The 25273-nt window shown below is 35.0% G+C and overlaps 1 protein-coding gene across 2 annotated transcripts in view; it reads left to right on the forward strand.

The window, feature by feature from the left end:
- The window catches only part of LOC134809620 (putative EGF-like and EMI domain-containing protein 1), a 704739-nt gene that overhangs the window by 382233 nt on the left and 297233 nt on the right, over positions 1–25273 (forward strand). For both annotated transcript variants that reach the window (XM_063807317.1, XM_063807318.1), the window contains exon 5: positions 10925–11047. The gene's annotated coding sequence lies outside the window, so the exon portion shown is untranslated. The remainder of the gene's footprint in view (positions 1–10924; positions 11048–25273) is intronic.

Genomic DNA, 25273 nt, shown 5'->3' on the forward strand with positions numbered 1-25273 from the left:
AATCCTTAAGGATATGAAGCGCAGTCTTTCAGCTCAGAAGAGTAAAAGTCAGATCCAGTCAAATAAATGAGTCAGGTTGCTCAGTATGATGGAATAAGTTGTGGAAAAAACTGGTGGACATAGTAAACATGTATTTGATCCAAAAGTATAAATTAGTTTCTGAAGCCCTTTTCAGGACTATGAAAACCCGACATTACTTTTGTTTTAAAATTTCTGTATTTATTTCAGGTAAAGCCAGGCAGAAGCAATTTGACTGGACTATATTAACCTAGCTGTCCATTAAAGTAATTTTGCCATCGTATGTTGTTACATTAGGTCTTATGTTTTAGTAAAGGTCACCATTAGTTAAAAAAAAAAATTAGGAAATATTTCACATTTTTTGAAAAACCTCTTTTTGAGACTTTGTCATTGTTTTATCCAATGACCCTTATATTCAAAACTCATGTAAGATATTCCCATAGAATTTAATGTCCATAAAGTCTGTCCCTTCTGAAAAACAAATATTTCCTTTTCAACAGTCATGGAAAATTATATAACTTCTTGTTTTATTCTCTTTTTAAAATTACCTATCAGAAATCTCAGACCTATTTTTTTAAAATAATGATGGCACAAGCAATATTATAACAACAAAAATGAAGACTTTAAATGACATAACTCTACCATTGTTATAGATCAAATTATTTATTTCTTAAAGCTTTTCAGATTTTCTCCATAAGAATAGGTAGCTTTTGTAGTTGCAACTAAAACACAGAAACAATTTGTAATCCATTTCAGGAAAATGGTTTCTCATATTGTTGCATAAGTCATTGCAATTATAATTTTAATAACTGCATTCAAGTAATACATTTAACTTACTTGGTTATTTCCGTATTGGTGAACATTTAAATTGCTACCAATGTTTTTGCTTGATGTGTGTGTGTATGTGTGTGTGTGTGTTCTTCACTTTCCTTTTAATGACAATACTTTTTTGAATAACTTCATATGATCTTGTCAGTTCATTATGAGGCCTGCATGATGTTATGTATGGAAGATATCTAACATAGTTTAATTCCTTTGGACTATATCTTTGGATAAATTCTTAAGAGTGGAGATATGGATTCCTGAAACTGGGCTTATTCCAACACCTGTCCCCTTCTTTAACAAACTAAGTTTAAAAAATAATATCTAAACTTGTATGTAAACTTATACTCCAATTTCCCTTAGGTAATCAGCCTTTATTGATCTTTCTCTCTATGATATTCTGCAGCACAAAGCACAGGACTTAATTATAAAGCCATATATTCTTTGTTAATTACTACACGTTTATTAGTTATGAATGCCTGGCTTCCTGACAGAATCAGGTGTAAGAAAAATAAACAAGCACATAAAGCTTTCAGTTAATGGAATTTTCTTTGGAATATTGTAATGGAAAGTAAAGAGGATCAAGAAATAGTGTGACTAGGCCTTCTCTTTCTGGCTATGATGGGATAAGTAGTAGCAGACCAATTATCTTGCTGACAACAACTAGAAATGTTGTATGTAATATTAAAAAAACCACACATCTGAAGATATTAGAGAATATTGTGGCAGCCAGGAAAGCCACTGAGGTGAGCTTTCTTATCAAGGGATTGATTCATGAGTGAAAAAGGCTGAAAAGGTAGGAAGAAAGTGGCTGCTAGTAGGAAGGAAAGGTATGTTGAACAGTCAGCAGTCCCAGCAGGCTGGGGAGACATAAACTGAAATTCAGAATTACCACAGAAGCCAAAATCTGAAGGATCAAGATACTGGAGAAAAGGTGTACCAGTGAGAATCCATAAGAGACAGAAACCACAGATTGATTTGGTCAGAGAAAAAAATACTATGAAGAATTATGAATTAGAACTAAAGATAAAGTACTAAAAGGGGTAAACAGAATGTTGAAGAATATAGGAATAGCATATGTAGAAAGTGGCCACCATGTCTAGGACTGGAGGAGAGTACCCAAGAGTGAAACAAACTTGGAAGCATCCTGTCAATTCCCTGGCCAGGTTGAAAGTCAAATCTCACTGGAAAGAGTATGGCTTTGGCTCACTGGATGGCAGGAAAGTTTGCTGAAATGCTGCTGCTCAGGGATGATGGGCAGGAACATGTCCACTGGGGTGGCACTGAAATTCACTGGGAAGCTGCCTACTGGAGGACTGGTAAAACTTGCTGAATGGTATTCACTTCTAGGTTTTTTGTATACCACTGGCAAAATAGCTGCTCACTGGTGAAGAAGCTACCCATTGACAAGAAAGTGGCCAGCTGGCAGCCACAATGCACAAGCCTGAAAAACAAATTATATTGATACTACAGTGAGAGGTTTCTTCCTCTTGCAGTTTTCCTCCAGAGCCCTCTGCTAAGAAGGCTCAACAAGAAGTTGGCAAGGGAGAAATATTTACAGGGTCCAGCTCCTGTATTTATCATAAAGCAAGACAGAGAAGAGTGGAATTATAAAAACAAGAAAAGCTATGACAAGATGGAAATTTTTACTGGAGAAGTAGGATTTATAAAAGAATCAACTGCAAATAGTTGAAATGAAAAAGGAAATAACTTTAATAGCAAATGTAATAGATGGGATTAATGGCATATTATAAACAACTGATTATGGAATTGACAACATGAAAGGTCAGTAGGCTATCTCTACTGAAGCAAACAACAAAAAATAATAAAATATAATAGAAAATAGCATGAAGCAAATGATGTATAGATAGATAATAGGTATCATAAGCCTGTGTATGGAAGTACTAGAAAGAAAGGACAATAAAAATGAGGCAAAAGCAATATTTGAATAGATACTGGTGAGACAATTTCTTTAAACTGAAGGACATCTAACTACAAAATCAAAATGCACTACAAATTGCAAGGAGGAAAACTTCAAAGAAAAACATCACGGTACATCATAGTAAAATATATGTAGAAAAATAACAAAAATAAAATTTTGACAGCGTAATTGTACATATTTATGAGGCACAATGTGTTTTGATACATATATACATTGTGTAATGGTAAAATCATGGTAACTAGCGTATCTGTCACCTTAAACATTTATCATTTCTTAATTATAGAAGCATTCAAAATCCTGTCATATAGCCATTTCAAATATACAATACATTTATTGTTAGCTATAGTCACCCTACTGTGCAATAAAGTACTAGAACTTATTCTTCCAATCTAACTGTTATGTTGTATTCGTTAACCAATCAAAGGGAAAATCTTAAAAGCACACAGAGAAAAACAGTCAGATTACTTTCAAAAGGAAATTTAAGTGATGATGGAATGACACTGCTAATAAGCTTTTTAAAAACCTCTAGAATTCTATTCCATTGAAAATATTATTGAAAACATCAGGTGTAACTATAAATGGAGAAGAGGCAGATCTCTACATAAGAGTTCCAAATAATTTGTTTAGATACTCTGCCCTCAAGAGGGAGCATTTCTCTCCACTTCCTGTGTGTGGGCTGTACGTAATGACTTTGCTCCAAAGACTATGGAAAGAGGAAAAAAATAGCGTAACTTTGTTACTCTAGAATGGAGAAACCTGACAAATGCTACATCAGCCAGGGATCGAGGTCAACATCAATAGTGCTAAGTCATGTTGAGGTAATAAGACACTTTACCTCTATAATCTTCCTCCTTATAACCCACAATCCCTGTCTAAAATAAGAAAAACACTACAAAAATCCAAATTGAGAGACATTTTATAGGATGCCTGCCCAGTAGTTCTCAAAACCATCAAAGTCATCAAAACTAAGGAAAGTCTGAGAAACTGTCATAGTCAAGAAGAACCTAAGGACCATGACAACTAAATATAAAATTCTGGGAGACATCCTGGGACAGGAAAAGAACATTAGGTAAAAGCTAAGGAAATTTTAATTAAATATGCACTAGATAATACAATCTATCAATATTAGGTTATTAATTATAACTAATGTGCTATACTAATAAGATCTTTAAAACAGTGAAATATGGAATGTTGGAGTGCATGTGAACTCTGTACTCTTTAAGATTTTTCTGTAAATCTAAAAAAAGCTAACATATTTTATTTAAAAATTAAGGTGAAAAAAATCACCTTTTTTGATATTGCCATTTCCTGACTAAATATGAAAAAAATGTTGCCAGCAGATCCATATGAAAAGAAATACTAAGAGCAATTTTCAGGCCAAAGGACATTATTTTGGAAAGAAGCACAGAAATGAAGGAAGCAATAAAGAATGCCAGAAAAGGTAACTATGTGAATAAACCTAAATTACTTCTGAATATATAAAATAATAACTATGATGTCTTATGGGGTTTAAATATCCAAAAATAAAATACATAATAACAATAATATAATAGGTAGGAAAAGCTTTAAAAGAGTTAAACTGTAAGGTTCTAGCATTATATGGGAAGTGGTTAAAGTACTAATTTATATTAGATTTTAATAATAGATGTTTTAATATCTAGAATTACCACTAAAAGAATAACAAAGGAATATATGACCGACAGTCTAATAAAAAGGGCAAATAGAACACCAAAAATAAACTTTGAGAAAAGTAAGAGTTGAGCATAAAAGTAATATAAAATCTATGGGGAATTTAGAAAAACGATAAAATGGTAAATTTAATCCAAATACATTAGCAATTACATTAAAAGTCAATGATATGATACTACAGCTAAAAGTCAAAGATGTTTAAAATATATTAAAATAATGTATATACAGGTATATTTATATATAGAGAGAGAATTTCTCAGATATATGAATACAAAAAAGGGAAAAACTAAAGTTTAGAAAATGAAATGACATGCAAAGTCATCAATGAAATAAAAGAGGATACAAACAAATGGAAGAACATTCCATGCTCATGGATAGGAAGAATCAATATCGTGAAAATGGCCATACTGCCCAAGGTAATTTATAGATTCAGTGCCATCTCCATCAAGCTACCAATGACTTTCTTCACAGAATTGGAAAAAACTGCTTTAAAGTTCATATGGAACCAAAAAAGAGCCCGCATTTCCAAGACAATCCTAAACCAAAAGAACAAAGCTGGAGGCATCACGCTACCTGACTTCAAACTATACTACAAGGCTACAGTAACCAAAACAGCATGATACTGGTACCAAAACAGAGATATAGACCAATGGAACAGAACAGAGCCCTCAGAAATAATACTGCACATCTACAACCATCTGATCTTTGACAAACCTGAGAAAAACAAGCAATGGGGAAAGGATTCCCTATTTAATAAATGGTGCTGGGCAAACTGGCTAGCCATATGTAGAAAGCTGAAACTGGATCCCTTCCTTACACCTTATACAAAAATTAATTCAAGATGGATTAAAGACTGAAATGTTAGACCTAAAACCATAAAAACCCTAGAAGAAAACCTAGGCAATACCATTCAGGACATAGGCATGGGCAAGGACTTCATGTCTAAAACACCAAAAGCAATGGCAACAAAAGCCAAAATTGACAAATGGGATCTAATTAAACTCAAGAGCTTCTGCACAGCAAAAGAAACTACCATCAGCGTGAACAGGCAACCTACAGAATGGGAGAAAATTTTTGCAATCTACTCATCTGACAAAGGGCTAATATCCAGAATCTACATTGAACTCAAACAAATTTACAAGAAAAAAACAACTCCATCAAAGAGTGGGCAAAGGATATGAGCAGACACTTCTCAAAAGAAGACATTTATGCAGCCAAAAGACACATGAAAAAATGCTCATCATCACTGGCCATCAGAGAAATGCAAATCAAAACCACAATGACATACCATCTCACATCAGTTAGAATGGCGATCATTAAAAAGTCAGAAAACAACAGGTGCTAGAGAGGATGTGGAGAAACAGGAACACTTTTACACTGTTGGTGGGACTGTAAGCTAGTTCAACCATTGTGGAAGACAGTGTGGCGATTCCTCAAGGATCTAGAACTAGAAATCCCATTTGACCCAGCCATCCCATTACTGGGTATATACCCAAAGGATTATAAATCATGCTGATATAAAGGCACGTGCATGCACACATATGTTTATTGCGACACTATTCACAATAGCAAAGACTTGGAACCAACCCAAATGTCCATCAATGATAGACTGGATTAAGAAAATGTGGCACATATACACCATGGAATACTATGCAGCCATAAAAAAGGATGAATTCATGTCCTTTGTAGGGACATGGATGAAGCTGGAAACCATCATTCTCAGCAAACTATTGCAAAAACAAAAACCCAAACACCACATGTTCTCACTCATAGGTGGGAATTGAACAATGAGAACACATGGACGCAGGAAGGGGACATCACACACCAGGGCCTGTTGTGGGGTGGGGGAAGGGAGGAGGGAAAGCATTTGGAGATATACCTAATGTAAATGATGAGTTAATGGGTGCAGCATACCAACAAGGCACATGTATACGTATGTAACAAACGTGCACATTGTGCACATGTACCCTAGAACCTAAAGTATAATAATAAAAATAAACAACAACAACAAAAACTAACCAAAAGAAAACTGATACAGCTATAACATCAAAAATTCAACTTTAATGAAAAAAGCATAGCTAGATTTAAAGAGGAACATTTTATAATAACAAAGTGTTAATCTACTAGGAAGATGTGGGGATCCTAAGTTTGTATGCCCCTCATAATAGAGCTTCAAATTATATGAAACAAAAATTGCAGTCAGAAAAGGGCACATGTAAAATTAAATAAAGCAATTTCATTATGCTTGTCTTGCTAACTGATAGAACAAGCATATGAAAAAATTATTAAATATATAGAGATATGAAAATCATGATTAACAAATCAAATAAATATACATATTTGTACATATTTGAAATATTACACGTATAATATATGTAAGTACATGTTGTATACATGCACATATGTACATACAGAAAATATAGCATTTGACCATTGAAGAGTGTACATTATTTTCCAGTAAATATAGATTTAAAAAAAAAAAAAACAGAATTGACCATGTGCTGGAATTTAAAGCAAGCCTTAACAAATTGTAAATAATTGAAATCATGCAGAGTATATTCTTTGTTCACCATGGAATTAGTCTAGCATTTCATAACAAGATGATTGAAAATTCCTCAAACGTGTAAAAAAAAATCCCAAAACATACTTCAAAATAACCCAAAGAAGAAATATTTATGTAGATTAGGAAATAGTTTGTGTCGATGATAATTAAAATGAAACATTAAAATCTGTGTTGTGCAGCTAATACTTTTATTTTTAGGAAAACGAACATATGAGTGTGATGTGGTCTTTCCAACAAGGCTGGCATCAATTTTTTCCTCGTTTGGACACAGTGTATTCAATTCTCTGATTGATAGGAGGAATTCCCCACCCTTCCAGAATCTCTGCTGGCCTGTGACTGCTTTAACTAACAAAAGTCTAAGAAGTTAGGCTATGTGACTTCCAAGTCTAGATCATAAGAAACCTTGCAACTTGTCTTTAAATCTGCTTTAATAGTCTCCCTGGGGGAGGTAAGCCACCGGTCCTCCACCCTGAGGACACCAAGCAGGAGAAAAGCAGGAGTTTGGCATGTGGGGAGCTTCATGGAGAGAGAGGGAGACATCTGACTAGCCACCCAGATGTTCCGACCATCTCAGCCCAAATCCCAACATGGGAGTGTCAAAGCCTCCATGCAGGTCTACCTCTAGCTGTCACCTTACTACTACCTTCTGTAGGACCCCAAATGAACACCAACCAGTTGATTATTACCTGAGAATCCCTAGACAGGTAGAGAATAATAGTAAGTTGTCTTTCTAAGCCACTTAGTGTTAAGGTGATTGGTTACATGTTTACAGATAACCAGGAATATTTTTTAAAAGAAAGACTGAAAATCAATTATCTAAATTTCCATCTAAGAACTTAGGAGCAGAACAGTGAAAGAAACCCAAAGAAGTAGAATAAAGGCAATGATAAAGATCACAGCACAAATTAATTATGTGGGGAAAATGTGCAATGCTGAAAAATCAATAGAGCTACAGGGCTTTTTTAGGAAAAGACTAAAATAGATAGATGATAGATAGCCAAGAGAGATAGATAGATAAAACTCACAAATTCCTAGCAAAACTGATAAGAAACAAAAGAGAAGACACGCATGAATTTCAGGAATAGGAAAGGTGACCTCAGCACAATTGGACAGACATTTAAAACAGTAGTATGAGAATATTATGAGCAACTTAACAGTAATACATTTGAACATTAATATGAAAGGGACAAATTCCTTGAAACACATGATTTATCCCACATATTTAAATAAAAATCTGAATATTCTTATATCAAAGAAATTGAATCTGTAATTGAAAGCCTGCACACACACACACACACACACACACACACACGCACCCCACAATCCCAGGCCTCAGGTAGTGTCATAAATGAGCTCTTTCAAACATTTTATTAATAAATTATACCAATCTTGCACAGATTATTTCAGCAATAGAAAAGAAGGAAACACTTCTAACTTTTTTTTTGATGTACCTAGTATGACCTGGGTGTCAAAATCAAGCAAGACTATTTACCGAAAAGAAAAAGTACAGGCAAATCTGTCTCATGGAAAAAATCATAAAAATTCCAAATGAAGTATTACCTAAGTGAACTCAGGCATATATAAAAAAAGTAGCGTATCATGACGAGGTTTATTTTAGAGATGCAAAATTCAATCCTGTTATTTATCATGTTAACAGAATAAGAAAAAACATCTAATTATCTTTATAGATTCAAAAAAGTGGTAGATAAAACTTTACACCTGTTTATGAATCAAATATGAAAGAAATTAGGATTAGAAAGGAACATTTATCTATATCTATCTGTATCTACCCTACAGTACCCATCATACCTACCTTGAACTATTAAAACCTCTCCTGAGATTTGAAGCAAGAAAAGGATAACCATTGCCACCACTTTTTCTTAGCATCCTATTTGAGGACCCACAAGTACAATAATGAATATTTTAAGAATTGGACAAATGGAAAAGCTATTTGAACAAGCATTTCAACAAGATGTTATCCAAATGGCCAATAACATGAGAATGTGCTTAATCTGATTAATCACTGGGAAAATGCAAATTAGAATCATAACCTGATGCTATTATTAAACTCCCAGAATAGATCAATGAAAAACCCAGCATATCCCAAATGTTGGCAAGAATGAGTAGCATCTGAACTCTAATATACCACTGGTGGGAGTGTAAATTAGAATAGCCTTTTAAGAAGACCATTTGTCTATAAATACTAAACAACACCTTAGACCTTTTGACCCAGCAAGTCCAGTCTTAGATGTACAGCTCCTCCTCAGTAGCTGCAGGGGTATATTGGTTTCAGGACACCTGTGTATGCCAAAATCTGTGGATACTCAAGTCCTGCGTCTGGCCCTGTGGAACTCGAGTATACAAAAAACAGGCCCTCCACATATGCAAGTTTCACATCCTGTGAATACTGTACTTTGAATCCACATTTGGTTGTGGATGCAGCACCTGCTGATATAGAGGGTCCACTGTATTTAGAAAAATCCACATATAAAATGGACCTGTATAGTTCAAACCTGTATTGTTTAAGGGTCAACTGTATTACCCAACAGAAACGCATTGGTAAGCTCATTGAAGACGTGCATGAGAATGTTCATAGCAGCACTCTTCACAAAAGCCAAAAATAAGAAAATATTTAAATGCTCATCTTTTGTGAAATGAATATTGTAGTATATTCATAGAAGGGAACAATACACAGGAATAAGAATGTGTGATCTACAAGTATATGCAACAAAATGGATGTATCTCATAAACAATGCTGAATGAGAGAAGCCAGACACACTTGAATGAAAAGTTAACTTGAGCAAAACAGTCAAAGCTGCATAGCAAGGACATCAGACAAAATCAGTTACATTCAGTCAAGATGCATTGTTGCTCAGTCTGCCTATTACCTGATTGGTCCTTCAGTATCAGTTGTTTTCTGCTCTGATGGATCCACACTTCGGTGCGACTTTGCTTATGCTTCTACTTTACTTCTTCTGCTGTTCCTGACCAAACCCTTCTCTCCCTTCCCTGTCTCTCTCTGTCTCCCTCTGTCTCCCTCTTCCTCTTTCTCCCATTTTTCCCTGCCCCTCCATACCTCCTCCTTGTCCACTCCATCCCCTCTTCCAGCCACACTCATCTCATGAGGCAAGGATCTATCAAGTTAGCTAGTCAACATGCAGAAGAGGTACCTCATTTGAGCAGAACCATAATCAAGCCACCTCACAGGCCACTATCAGACTTGAAGATGGATTGGAATACTCGCCAATTGTTAACTGGATTGGATAAATACATAAAATTGAGTCCTGTCTATAAAGATGACTTACGGCCACAGGTTTAGGAGTGGTCTGTGGGCATATCGTATATATGGACTCAACCAAATCACATTTCTGTTTAGTCCTCAACTCCAGCTACATTTTAAACTTTGGAAACCACAGAAATACCCTTTTACCTTTCTCACACTGTCCACTACAATGGCATATATATAGTGGTGGGTAACTAATAATTATTTGAGAAGCCAATAACAACATATTTAATGGGTAAGCAGGTGGTCTAGTGTCCTGACCTTAGTTTAGTTTCTCTCATTGTTCTCAATTTCATCCTCAAATGATTGTATGTAAAATTTCTGGGTCTGTACCATAAGCTTCCCAAATCTGTAAGACTAGAAAAGACCTTAGTTTATTGTTCAAAAGTAATATTTCAGATACCAAGATTATGACTTGTCTCTTTCTTCACATCAAAATTAGAGTGCATTCATTCTAATTAAAATGAAATATTGTTTTATTTCATTTAATCCAAGGTTAAATAATGATGTCATTCTATGATGGTTCATTTTTAACAGAGACCCACCGAAGTTTCTTTTTGTATGTCTAGTTACAAGAGGCTAATTCTGTTTGACTATTCACTTGCAGATATAAATGAATGTACCATTGACAATGGTGGCTGTCAAGATCGATGCTGTAATACAGTTGGCAGTTATTACTGCAAATGTCAAGCTGGCCAGAAGCTGGAGGAAGATGGCAAAGGATGTGAAGGTAACAGTTAGGACTGTCTGCTTACTGATAAGGAAAGAGAGAACATCCATGTAATGCAAAAGAGGAGGTTGTCTTTTATCGAGAGCCAGTGGAAGTGCCTGTGTTGAATGTTGTCAAGAGCACAGATCTTCCTCTCATGTCTAGATTACAGTATTGTAACCCTAAGAACATTTCAAGTAGCTTATTATGGGAAACATATGATTATATGCTGGTTTGGTTGTGTCATGTTCTGATTATGGAATTTCAATCATTCATTTAAATCCCTGGGTAAAGTACATATTTTTTAAAGCATTTCATTTAATTCTAAAGTAAAAATGATACTTATCATAAAATACTCATATGTTGCTACAATGTAAATGGAGGGGCACAAAACTAACCACAGGAATAATATTCTTGGTATAGAATTAGCTTTTTGCACAAACCTCAATTTTCTGTTTCCTTTTAAAATTAATTCCTTCCTTTATTTATTAATTCATCATTTTATTCATTTGACAATCATTGAGTTCCTGCTCTGTATCAGGCATTATTCCATGCTCTGGAGATATAAAAATTAATGAGAAATAAATTATGTCCTGAAGGAGCTCGCTGTTTAGAAGCAAAGATTGAAACATAAGCCCAAGCCTTACAAAGTGGTATTTTTAGGCATTATAGCATGCGGTAAGTGCATTGGATTCAAAGAGACATGTGTTTGAGACCTAGCTCTGTCACTTATGATTTATGTTACCATGGGCAAGTTATTTTATTTTGCTAAGACTCTTCCTTCATTGATAATATTTAGAATAATGGTGGTTTCTAAACCACAAAATTTGCTGTGATAATTAAATAAGATAATGCATCTAAAGCACTTAGCATAAAGGGTGGTGCTCAAATGATAACTATAAGTGGTACTCTCATTTATGAACTTAGTTGCTGCCTGTCTTGGGAATGTAATGGGGGACAGAGATTGCTTCCTTCTCTTAATTTCTGAAAGGGAACATAATAGATTAAAAGGATCACTATTACCATGCCTTATAACTGTCTTCCTGAATTTTTTCTATCTGGCCATATTACTAAAATGCCTGAGAATTTTATATAGTCAGGCATCTTTGTTTGTTTGTTTTAAGATAACAGTAGAAAAGCATTTATTCTGATTATGTTCTATCACTGATCTTAAAAAATCACATTTTTTTTTCCCTTAACAAAGTTCATTCCTGATGGGGCATATATGAATAAGTTGGTAAGAGAAAACAAAACAAACAAAAAATATCCCCACTGAAGGCACCTGAGGCTAGGGTTGTGGGTTTCATTGAGACTACCAAAGGCAAGACAAATTGTAGGTGTGAGTAGGTTGGAAAATGTATCAATTTCCCTTTATCATTCCCTCCCAGCAGGGCTTGTGCAGGCAGTAATAGGAAGGGCTCCAGGTAGAGAGCCAGAAGATATTTAAAGGCAACTATGTCTGGACCTTCCTGGGACAGGGTTCATCCCAGGAAGCATCCTCTGCCTGGAAAAGTGTAAATTCACAAAGACAAACCCTAAATTCACCCAGGCTCTTTTTTCATTCAAGTGCAATAATCTCTATTTCTGGATGAAATTATTTGGCAATGGTGATCCCAGTACTGATTCAATCTCAGAAGAAGAGTCAAGGACTGCATTGTGTTCAAGGTAAAAGTGGGATGGTGACCACTGAAGACAACATGGTCTGTACTATGAGAATAGTGTTTTCATGAACCCTCCCTTCATCTGACAGGCAACAAGCTATTTATTTCTCTTTGACTGAGTATTATTATTGCTGTGTCATCATTGTCATTATTATAGATATATTTGAAGCACCTATCACAGCAATTCACCATTGTTAGGTATAATAATTATTTTTTAATAGCTATTAGGCTAATAAGGCACGTTAGACTTCACACCCACTGGTTCATTTACTTTCACTTATCTCCTATTTTAACTGAAGTTAGTTACTTATGGTCACTCATATAAGTGACAAGGTATTTAGAGAAATGATTTCCATGGTTTTATTTAGCTGAGTCCATTTGTACAAACTGAATACAATTAAGGTCAGTATTTGTATGAATCAAGAGTATGATAATCAAGAATCCAGAGTTTGATATAATGAGATAACATTGACTTCCTACTTTCCCAGGACTAGGGATGGTGGTTTGGAGTAGAGCAGCTCACCTGCAAAGAACCTCTTCTCTCAGTCTCATTGATGTTAGAATCTTTTTTTCTTTTCATTTCCTTAAATGACTATTTGCTGGAGATGGTACTGCTAGAGATTCAGCTTGCTTGATTGTGGAACATACAATCATCTCAGGTTTATTTATATACATGATTAAATAAAATATAATAGAGATCATTTTGAAATCCAGTGCATTCTAAAGGCACTGCAAATGAACATTCATGTGAGTGTAGAAATGAGTCATTCATGTTTATTTACTGGCTGGTAACAGTAGAGGTCAGTTGGTTTCAAAGGCCATTTAGTTGAATGCTACAGCATTGAACTAAACAGTCATTTAAAAATACTTTTACTTTGCATTAATATACATTGAATTTAAGTTATTTGAATTGCTTTTTAAAATATAGAGACCAGCATTTTAATGGGCATTTGTTGTACTATTTAAATAAATCTAGGCTGGGCATGGTGGCTCATGCCTATAATCCCAGCACTTTGGGAGGCTGAGGCAGGTGAATCACTTGAGTCCAGGAGTTCAAGGCTGCAGTGAGCTGTGATCACACCACTGCACTCCAGCCTGGACAGCAAAGTGAGACCCTGTCTCTAAAATAATAAATAATAAATCTAGAGTCTGTCCTTAAGTGGACGGAATTTAAACATTTATAAAAAATCTTGTTAGTTAATCTTACTCTTTAACTTTTTCTATAAAGAGGTATAAACTTGTGGAGAAGGCTCTTGATTAGCTCAGTTTCACTGGTATCCCCTTCTTTCAGGCATAGCACTGAATCTAAAGAATGTTTTCTGATTCACACGCAGATTGATTCTTACAAGATATAGATTAAAGAAGCAAATGAAGGGGAAAAAATGCCTTCCACTGGATGCTGTGGGAGATATTAAAATATTTACACAGTGTGTCAAGGATCCCCAAACCTCGGGCCACAGACCAGTACTGCTCCATGGTCTGTTAGGAACTGGGCCACACAGCAGGAAGTGAGTGGCGGGTGAGTGAGCACAGCTTAATCTGTATGTACAGTTCCTCCCCATCACTCACATCACCACCTGAGCTCCACCTTCTGTCAGATCAGCCATGGCATTAGAGTCTCATAGAAATGCAAACCCTACTGTGAACTGCATATGCAAGGGATCTAGATTTTGTGTTCCTTACAAGAACCTAATGCTTGATAATCTGTCACTGTCTTCCATCACCCTGAGATGGGACTGTCTAGTTGCAGGAAAACAAGCTCAGGGCTCCCACTGATTCTACATTATGTTGAGTTGTATAATTGTTACCTATCACAATGTAATAATAATAGAAATAAAGTGTACAATAAATGTAATACACTTGAATCATCCTAAAACCATCCCCCTTACCCCGGTCTGTGGAAAAATTGTCTTCCACAAAACTGGTCCCTGGTGCCAAAAAAATTGGAAACTGCTGGTTCATACACACACACACACACACACACACACACACATACACATACAAACATAGATCTATATATAGATCTATATATGTGCATATTTGTATGTATACGTATATATGCTTATCTATTGAAAGGATGTAAATTTCTTCTTTCATTTGCTAGTGTGAGTGATTATTTTTATAGATTTTCAAATATGCAACTTTAATTGCACTTCAGAAAAAATTCAACTGGTATCATCATTTTATTTGCTATTAAATTCAATTCTCTATTATTTTGTTTAGGATGTTGTATCCACAACTGTGAGTGAAATAGGCCAGTAATTTTTGTTTCTCATATGTTCTTTATGGCAGTGGCTCTCAACTGGGGTGATTTTGTCCCCCAGAGGCACTTGTCAATGTTCGGAGACACTATTGATTTTCACAGCTGAGGGGAGTAGGTGCCACTGGCATCTAGTGGATGGAGGTCAGAATGTTGCTAAACATCCCTTTCTTCTGTAATTCTGATTATACTGCTTCAGATTTCAACCATTTAACTTTATGTTTTAGAAATCTCATTTTTCTCAAATTTATAGATTATTTTCTGTATGTATGCTCATTTTTATAGTTGTATTATCTTCTTTTGCTATTTCACATATAAGCCTTCTATATTCCATATCTGAATCCAGCATCTGGGGTCCTTGTGGAAGGTCTAAATCTATTGTTCCTTATTTCTAGGCCCATTAGTTACACTCTCTTCCCTTTCATGTTATATACACTAATACCTCTGTTCCATAACTTCTTACAGAGCACTGTACTTATTTACACATTTGTACTGTCAATTAGATTGGGGATATCTCCTGGGAAAGAACCATGTCTTATCACTTTTTCATCCCCAGCACACAATTGTCTAGCACATAGGGGGATTCCATAAATGCTTATTGAATGAATGAATACCATCATCCTTTCAAACATACAAGCATACAGTCAATATGGCTTTTATTCATTTTATTCATTTCCTTATCTACAGATTCTAATCATGCTGGAATTGTCACTTAAAGTTTGACTAGTTAAACTATTTGGTTATCAGTAGGTCTTAATGTAAATATTTGCTGATAACAAGTCATTTGAAAGGGAAAAATCACATTTTTTTGTTTCTAGGGAGCAAATCAAAGACTTTTGGCTTGCTTTCAGCTTTCTGAAAAGTTTCTTCATATGGCTTATCTAAATTATTGGTGCCACAACGTAAGTAGTGTGGCTATTCAAGCACGGTAATCTTGTGGTGTCAAAGAAATTTTCTAAATGAAATGGTAACTAATATTACTATATATTCTAATAAATTAACTTAGAAAGATAGTGAACATTGGACATTTGAGATAAATTCTTCTATTTGAGAGAAATAAATGAACATATACTATACATTGATAAAGGCATATTGTTTAAATAATTGATTGTTAAAATATTTTAAAGTAATTTTAATGATATTTTGGATTTTTTTTTTCTAAAGCATATTGGAAATGATTAAGTGAATAAACAGAGAATATAATTCAGCATGCCACTGTGGTGGAATTACAGAATATTTCAGCTTCCAAAAGGCTTCTATAGTTGGAATTCCAGGGAAATTAAATGATTTGGACAAGGTTACAGTGCTAGTTGATGAGCAAAATGACACCAGAAGCCAAACTTTCTTATTTGGTACCCACTGTCCTTTCCCTTTGATGTGGTTGATGGGCAGCATGAACCGGATGCAGACTAGTCTGACTGTGGGGTCACAGTGTTGTGGGGGTAGAGAGGCCCTCAACTCATAGAAGCCATGATTGTCAGAGGAGAGAAATTAAGACCCTGAGAGATTGACTGATTTCCTCCAAGTCCTAGACAATTTATTTGTAAAGCAAAGAACAGAATCCAGTTCCCCTTTTCCCATTTGTCATTCTTCTTCATTGAAAAATCAATCTGGTCAGTAAACATTTATTGGGTAACTACTATATGTCCAGCACTGTGTTGGGTAATTCAAGAATACCCAACCCATATTTTAGTACAAAATATGGTTTATTTCTTCACAGAGTTTCAGTATTATTAAGCATCCTGAATATAAAATGATTGTGTGATATTTTACATGAAAGTCAAGTAATTATATTATATCCTTTGAGAGTTCACTCAGGCTAGCTCTTTGCCTCCAAGCAGCATGGTGTCTAAACCAGCTAGTTGTTTACCCTAGTATTAGAGATCTCCAAGGGAGGACATCTTTTAATAACTCTTGTGATCAGGAAAGCGTTCCTTATATGTCACCTATATTGCTCCCGTTTAAGCCTGTGTGTTTTATTTTCTTCTTAGTTCAGAGACACTTAAATAATCAGTAATTCTCCACACACTTACAGCACACTAATGTGTAGTTGTTCAACTTAGTAAAAACATTTATTGTGCCAAATATAGTCTGTTGGCACTTGAAGAATAAAATATGATATATGTATACACATACACATGCATATTTATTTTGAGTTTATTAAGAAAACTTGAAATCATTATGAAGAATTTTTCTACTTCTGTATGTTGCTTCTCTTAATAGTCACTTATAAAGGAACTCTGTACCTCTTTCTATTGGTGTTGTGGAGCATGCAAAGTAACAGCAGTTCCCTGGCCTCAAAGAGCTAGCCAAATATTGGAGTAGTCAACTATTGGAATTGCCAACCATTGAAATTTATACAGATGAAGAATAATTTGAAAAAAATCCAATATAGTCTATCTACATATACTAAAGATTGTCCATTTTGAATTTATAGAAACACATTTACAATACAGAATAACTACATTTAAAAGGTTTGAACCACTTAAAATGTGGGGGATTTATCTACTTGATTCATAATTGTATTCAGAGTTTTTTTTCTTATTATTCACCAAGCACGTATCAGACCCTTACACTGTGCTCCATGTCAAACAAAGAGCACAAATTTTCGGTTCAAATATTGACTCTAACATTTACTAGCTGTGAGACTTAGAGCAAGTTATTTAATATCTATGGGCTTTCCCTTCATCTATAAAACCAGAGTAATAATACTTAGCCTTATATAGGTTGAAAGATCAAATAAGATGTAGTTTGAAAGCATCTTGATGGTAGGAAAACCTTCTTTCCCCTGTTTCGTGCTCACCTAAAGAGGGATTGTTTATTAGTAATATTCTTGACCTCTGTCTGCACCCCACATCTCCCACTCCCTTCTTACCAAGAGAAGAGGTGTGAAAATACCTCACTGGTGAGTTTGGGGAAATAAATTGGTCTGTTGCGTTTAGCTCACATTCATATTTTCTCTTTGGGGCTTGCAAATGCCTGCAAAAAGTGACCATTCTGGTCTGCTTCTCTGCTTAAATGGAAGTTTCACCAGGCCAGGACCCCACATGAAGAAGACAGGTTTTCCATCTACACCTGGGACCAAGTGGGAGAGTTTGTCTAATTCTGCATGCATTTTTGGGAAGTCCATTGTTGCTGCACCCTTAAATTCTCTTATCCAGTTTCAATTTTAACAAAAATAAAATGGATATTTTGTCTCCATGTGCCTATTTTGAATTAGATCTCAATTAATTCAAAATTCAGGCAGGCAACATGAATTTGTTATTGTATCCCCTCAAAATAGTAGCACTTTATATTTGCCTAATGCTTAGGAAATTTTATTTCTCTCCAGTTTTTTTTTTTTTATTTCCTCCTATGCTATTTGTTGTTGAAGATTTTTTAAAAAGTACAATATTATCTTTTTCTCTCCCAGGAGCTTCCAGTTCAATAAAGGAGATTAGATGGATACACAAACAGCTATAGTGTAAGATAGCAGGAGTAAATATAAGGCAGGCACAAGTGCTATGAGAATTAAGAGGAGAAAAAGATAACCCACTGTTGAATCAAAATGGGCTGCAAGGAACTGGGACAGACACTAATCACTTAGCCCTGGGACTGAACAACCAACCTTCCATTTCTTTAATTTCCTTAATAAATTCCCTAGTGGAGTTCTGCCCAATATGACTTGTCCTGCTGTCTCTTGTGTCTCTTGATTGACACTGGATGGCATCTGGGATTTTAACAACAAAGCTGCTACTGCTGTTCCCAAGACATTCCTTACAGAAATTTCTGAGAGTATTCTTAAATATATGTGTCTTTTAGACTAGAGTGAAAACACATATAATTCAAATCTGAAACTCTGTTATGAAAATGGAAATCAACTTTATTTATAGTTAAGCCAGTCTTTTAAATAAAGTCCATCATTTCTCCCCCAATAATCCTGAGTAATTCCTTCAATACCTCAGCTTTCAGCTAACACTTAACTGTAGTCAACAGAGTATCTACAAGTGAGAGGAGCTGGAAGAGACTATAGCTGATACAGATTCCCCAAGGTGAGCTGGCTCACTTAGCAGATTTCATTAGGGACATGCAGATTTATGGCAGTTATGGCTTCTACAGGTAGTGCCAAAAGAGGCAGACAAGAAAAAAAAAATAGGTCTTAGAGGTCTGTGGCTGACAAGCAAGACATCAAAAGGCTTCTTATTGCCTCAGCAGCCCATGCCACTCTTACTACAAAAACAATGAAGCAGAAGCAGCCAATCAGGGTAAATGGCTGTGTGAAGCTGTCTGAATGTGGTGAGCAGCAAGATACCTCCTTACCAAAATTTGGCTCATGGTCCTTAAATTTTACTGTAAATTGGGAAGCATAAAATATTTTATATTCTGAAAAATAAAACTTTTAGTTTCATTCACAATTATTTTTTAGTTTCTCTGTTTAGTAGTCTTAAAAATGAGCTGATATTTTTAAAAGACTGTATTATTATATTTACTTCCCAGAAATATTTTCCAACTGATGCATCCTGGCTTGAATTCTTCAGATGTGTGTTTACCTTGTAGGTATTTTTTGTATTATGAAATCATACCTACCAAAAGATCAGTGTGATCCTGTATTCTAAAGCATGATCCTTTTAGACTTCTGAAATGTAGAGGGTTGGTTCCTGCCCTTACAAGATCCATATTCCTTTCTATTACTATCATAAAAGTAGTTACGGATGACTGACTTTTTAATTTTCTTGCTATAAGAAATTCCTTCATCAATTTTTAAATAATGGAGACTTATTTTTCTTGCAATAAGGACTTATTAAGGGAGCCTATGAATACATATGTGTGATTTTTAATCAGGAAATAAGTCAGTTAAAGTTGATTTGTTATTTTGCTGCTATTGACTTTCATGTGTTTGTATTTTTAGTGGCCTTCTGATGACCAGTCACCCTCAGCATATGATATCATAGAAAGAAATGAAGGTACTCATTTCTGAAAAAAACTATATACTGTAGTTCATAAATTCAAGTTAATTTTCTGTTTTTATTATTAATTCCAATTCTTAGTTTGTCAACAGGCCAGGTCTGTACTTCCTTGAATTTAATTGAGATCATAATAAAAGGATAGTACTCATTTTATTTGTCCCAATGGATGCATTTGATGCGTGTATTCCACATGTATTACTGGTAAACCCAACCTTCTGAGAGTATGCATATTTATTTGTATTTTTACTTTATATCTTCTCTATGAGTATCTCATTGGTAAGAGCATATTCCTAAGAATAGTAATATTGTAAACATACAGAATTCTTTATGCTATTACAAATACAAATGTCTTATATTTCACATTTCCTATAAATAGGAAAGATATATGAAAAGAATCTGGAGAACTTTTCTAAAAAGTGTTGTCTCATTTTAATAAGGAAGATAGCAGGTCTCTAACATTGTATGAAATCACAGGCTTTTGTGATTATCAAAATACACAGAGTGATTATAAATTAATTATTGTCATTCAAATATGATTTTTAAGTCTATCTTGCAGAATGAGAAAGGCAGTTAATGTTGTATAAAACCATTTGAAAATACTCAAGTAATAGACCACCTGAAGGGAACTGCATACTGTAGGAGGTCATTGCTGGCTAGGAACACACATAGGAAGGGAACAGGTGTTAGCTTTGGTTGGTCTCAGACTGGCACTGGGTCCTAGTGACTCCCAGTTCAGGGTTGGGATAGAGAAGAGCAGAACTAAGATACCCTAGGTTTCTCTGTCTGTGTGGGCATGAGAGGTCGGGGAGAAGGGCAGGAGAGAGGAGAGACAAGAATAATCATGTAAAGGAATGCATTTTATACAAGTATACTTTATGTCGTATCAAACACATGTTTCTAAGTTATAAAATTCTGTAGTTCTGACAAGCTTACTGAAGTGGGACACTTCAAATCTTATAGCGGTCTCAGCAATAGCATAAACCATCCAGATGAGATGTGCAAACAAAATGTCTTTTCTCTGCTTGATGTATATTTAATAATTTTTTAGCATGACTAAGATGACCCCTGTGGTAATCCATCAAAAAATGTAGACAAGAATAAGAAAAAAGTTGTTTATAAATTGCTTTTCATTGGTGAGAAAATAAGTTGATTTAAAATCAACTGTTGTATAACTTTGAACAAGTGAACTGGAAGCTTCTGTATTTAAATCACTGATCTATTTATTTTTGTATTTATTTTAAAATATATTTATATCATATTTATTTTTCTGTATTCAAATCTTTTGTAATTAAATTTTCTGTATAAATATATCATATTTATATTTATTTTTAAATATATTTATTTTATATTTATTTTTCTGTATTTAAATCACTGATCTATTTACTTTTATATCACTTCTTTTATTTTAAATAATCATCACATTTTGGTGGCCTGCCTGAGCTTTGGAAAACAAATTAAAACTGCAGCTAGGAAAATTAGGTTAATTATAATTCATTCGATGCTGTCTTTATTAAAAGTGAATTGATTTAATCCCTGTAAAAAACCCTAAGGCATGAGAAAGCAAAATATCTGTGTAAAAGCTTAGTGTACTCAACAATTAGAAGATACTACAGTTCAGTACTTAATGTGCATATGAATCACCTTAGATCTTGTTAAAATGCAGATTCTGATTCAGCAGGTGTGGGATCAGCCTAAGAATCTGCATTTCTACCAGGCTCCTGGGATTTGAGATGATGCTGATCCAGCGACCACACTGGGTAAAAAGGCTTTTGTCAGCTCATTCTCTCAATGTGTCAGATAATAATTAAGCATTTGCTAATTATAATACAGCCATAGAGAAGGGATACAAAATGGTGTGAAATGTGGTGCCTGCAATTCTGAAACATTTTAAGAAACCAGTTTGTTGAGATAAAATTCACAGCCCATACATTTCATCCATTTAAATTGTAAAATTCAGAAGTTTTCAGTATATTAACAAATATATGCAATCATTACTACAGTAGATTTTAGAACATTTTTATCATGTCAAAAAGAATCCCTATACATTTTAGGATCACTTCCCTCCACTCCCATCACTCCCATAACCCTAAGCAACCACAAATGTACTCTTTGTCTCTATTGATTTCTCTATACTTTTATATAAATGGAATTATATGATATGCAATGTTTTGTGACTGGCTTCTTTCAATTAGCATAGTGTTTTTAAGGTTCATCCATGTTGTATCAGTACTTCATTCCTTTTCATGGACAAATAATATTTCATTGTATAGACATACCACTTTCTGTTTATCCATTTGTCAGTTGATGGACATTTGGGTTGTCTCCACCTTTTGGCTATTACGGCTAATGCTACCATAAACATTCATGTGCAAGTTTTGTGTGTAGATAAGTTTTATTTCTCTTGGGTGTATACCTAAGAGTTGAATTGCTGGATTATATGGTAACCATACATTTAATTCTTCTGAATCTTTTAATTTAGATAAATAGAAAGATTTTAATACATAAATGTTCATATGTGTGTGCATATAAACACACTGTATCAAACAATTGGCTTCATGTAAAAGGGTCCATGGTCAAATAATTTTGGAGAGCACTACATGCTAAAGCTCTCTTAAATCAGGCAAAAGGGGAGCCATTTCACTTTGTTTAACACAAGTTTCCAAACATGTTTTTCAAACATGTTTGGAAATTTTTTTTTATTATTATTATACTTTAAGTTTTAGGGTACATGTGCACAATGTGCAGGTTAGTTACATATGTATACATGTGCCATGCTGGTGTGCTGCACCCATTAACTCGTCATTTAGCATTAGGTATATCTCCTAGAGCTATCCCTCCCCCGTTCCCCCACCCCACGACAGTCCCCAGAGTGTGATGTTCCCCTTCCTGTGTCCATGTGTTCTCATTGTTCAATTCCCACCTATGAGTGAGAATATGCGGTGTTTGGTTTTTTTGTTCTTGTGATAGTTTACTGAGAATGATGATTTCCAATTTCATCCATGTCCCTACAAAGGACATGAACTCATCATTTTTTATGGCTGCATAGTATTCAATGGTGTATATGTGCCACATTTTCTTAATCCAGTCTATCATTTTTGGACATTTGGGTTGGTTCCAAGTCTTTGCTATTGTGAATAGTGCCACAATAAACATACGTATGCATGTGTCTTTATAGCAGCATGATTTATAGTCCTTTGGGTATATACCCAGTAATGGGATGGCTGAGTCAAATGGTATTTCTAGTTCTAGATCCCTGAGGAATCGCCACACTGACTTCCACAAGGGTTGAACTAGTTTACAGTCCCACCAACAGTGTAAAAGTGTTCCTATTTCTCCACATCCTCTCCAGCACCTGTTGTTTCCTGACTTTTTAATGATTGCCATTCTAAGTGGTGTGAGATGGTATCTCATTGTGGTTTTGATTTGCATTTCTCTGATGGCCATTGATGGTGAGCATTTTTTCATGTGTTTTTTGGCTGCATAAATGTCTTCTTTTGAGAAGTGTCTGTTCATGTCCTTTGCCCACTTTTTGATGGGGTTGTTTCTTTTTTTCTTGTAAATTTGTTTGAGTTCAATGTAGATACTGGATATTAGCCCTTTGTCAGACAAGACAGGGATGCCCTCTCTCACCACTCCTATTCAACATAGTGTTGGAAGTTCTGGCTAGGGCAATTAGGCAGAAGGAAATAAAGGGTATTCAATTAGGAAAAGAGGAAGTCAAATTGTCCCTGTTTGCAGATGACATGATTGTATATCTAGAAAACTCCATTGTCTCAGCCCAAAATCTCCTTAAGCTGATAAGCAACTTCAGCAAAGTCTCAGGATACAAAATCAATGTACAAAAATCACAAGCATTTTTATACACCAATAACAGACAAACAGAGAGCCAAATCATGAGTGAACTCCCATTCACAATTGCTTCAAAGAGCATAAAATACTTAGGAATCCAACTTACAAGGGACGTGAAGGACCTCTTCAAGGAGAACTACAAACCACTGCTCAGTGAAATAAAAGAGTATACAAAGAAATGGAAGAACATTCCATGCTCATGGATAGGAAGAATCAATATCGTGAAAATGGCCCTACTGCCCAAGGTAATTTATAGATTCAATGCCATCCCCATCAAGCTACCAATGACTTTCTTCACAGAATTGGAAAACACTACTTTAAAGTTCATATGGAACCAAAAAAGAGCCCGCATCACCAAGTCAATCCTAAGCCAAAAGAACAAAGCTGTAAGCATCACGCTACCTGACTTTAAACTATACTACAAGCTTACAGTAACCAACACAGCATGGTACTGGTACCAAAACAGAGATATAGATCAATGGAACAGAACAGAGCCCTCAGAAATAATGCCACGTATCTACAACTATCTGATCTTTGACAAACCTGAGAAAAACAAGCAATGGGGAAAGGATTCCCTATTTAATAAATGGTGCTGGGAAAACTGGCTAGCCATATGTAGAAAGCTGAAACTGGATCCCTTCCTTACACCTTATACAAAAATTAATTCAAGATGGATTAAAGACTTAAACATTAGACCTAAAACCATAAAAACCCTAGAAGAAAACCTAGGCACTACCATTCAGGACATAGGCATGGGCAAGGACTTCATGTCTAAAACACCAAAAGCAATGGCAACAAAAGCCGAAATTGACAAATGGGATCTAATTAAACTACAGAACTTCTGCACAGCAAAAGAAACTACCATCAGAGTGAACAGGCAACCTACAAAATGGGAGAAAATTTTCGCAACCTACTCATCTGGAAATTTTTTAAAAGCAATATGTTTAAAACTCAAGGATTTAGTAGAGAGCATTTTGAGAAATGGCTTAATTGCATATTCTGGAAATAGAAAACTTATTGGATAGGGCAGAGAGTATATTCAGGGAACTAGTGGATGATTTATTGGGGCTAGACAGAGGACAGTTTCAACTCAATAGGTAAATCCCCTAGGTAAGTGGATGGGAATGTGGTTTCTGATGGAGGATATCTGAGTAGAGGAATAATAGGGTGGAAATGTGATTTCTGAAAGTTGTTCTGGGCATGAGTCATAGGATGTTATAGAAAGACAAAAAGACATGGAAATGACAGGGATACCATTTATGGGCCAGTGAAATTGCCTAGCTATTAATATCCATAAGTTGTATAAAGAGGGAAGAATCAGTTAATTCTGATGACACAATGGACCCAAGGGAAAGGGGACATATCAAAGTCTCTTTAAGTAAGATGATGATGAATAATAAATCTGTTATCGATAGCAGAAATGCCAAATGCAGTATGTAGAATAAGTGCATCTTTAAAAGCACTAAACAGAAATATCACATTCCAACCAGATGTATCTTATGAAATTTCCTAACATTATAGAAAAATGATT

This window comes from Pan troglodytes, chromosome 2 (assembly GCF_028858775.2).
Source record: "Pan troglodytes isolate AG18354 chromosome 2, NHGRI_mPanTro3-v2.0_pri, whole genome shotgun sequence".
Lineage (NCBI taxonomy): Eukaryota > Metazoa > Chordata > Mammalia > Primates > Hominidae > Pan > Pan troglodytes.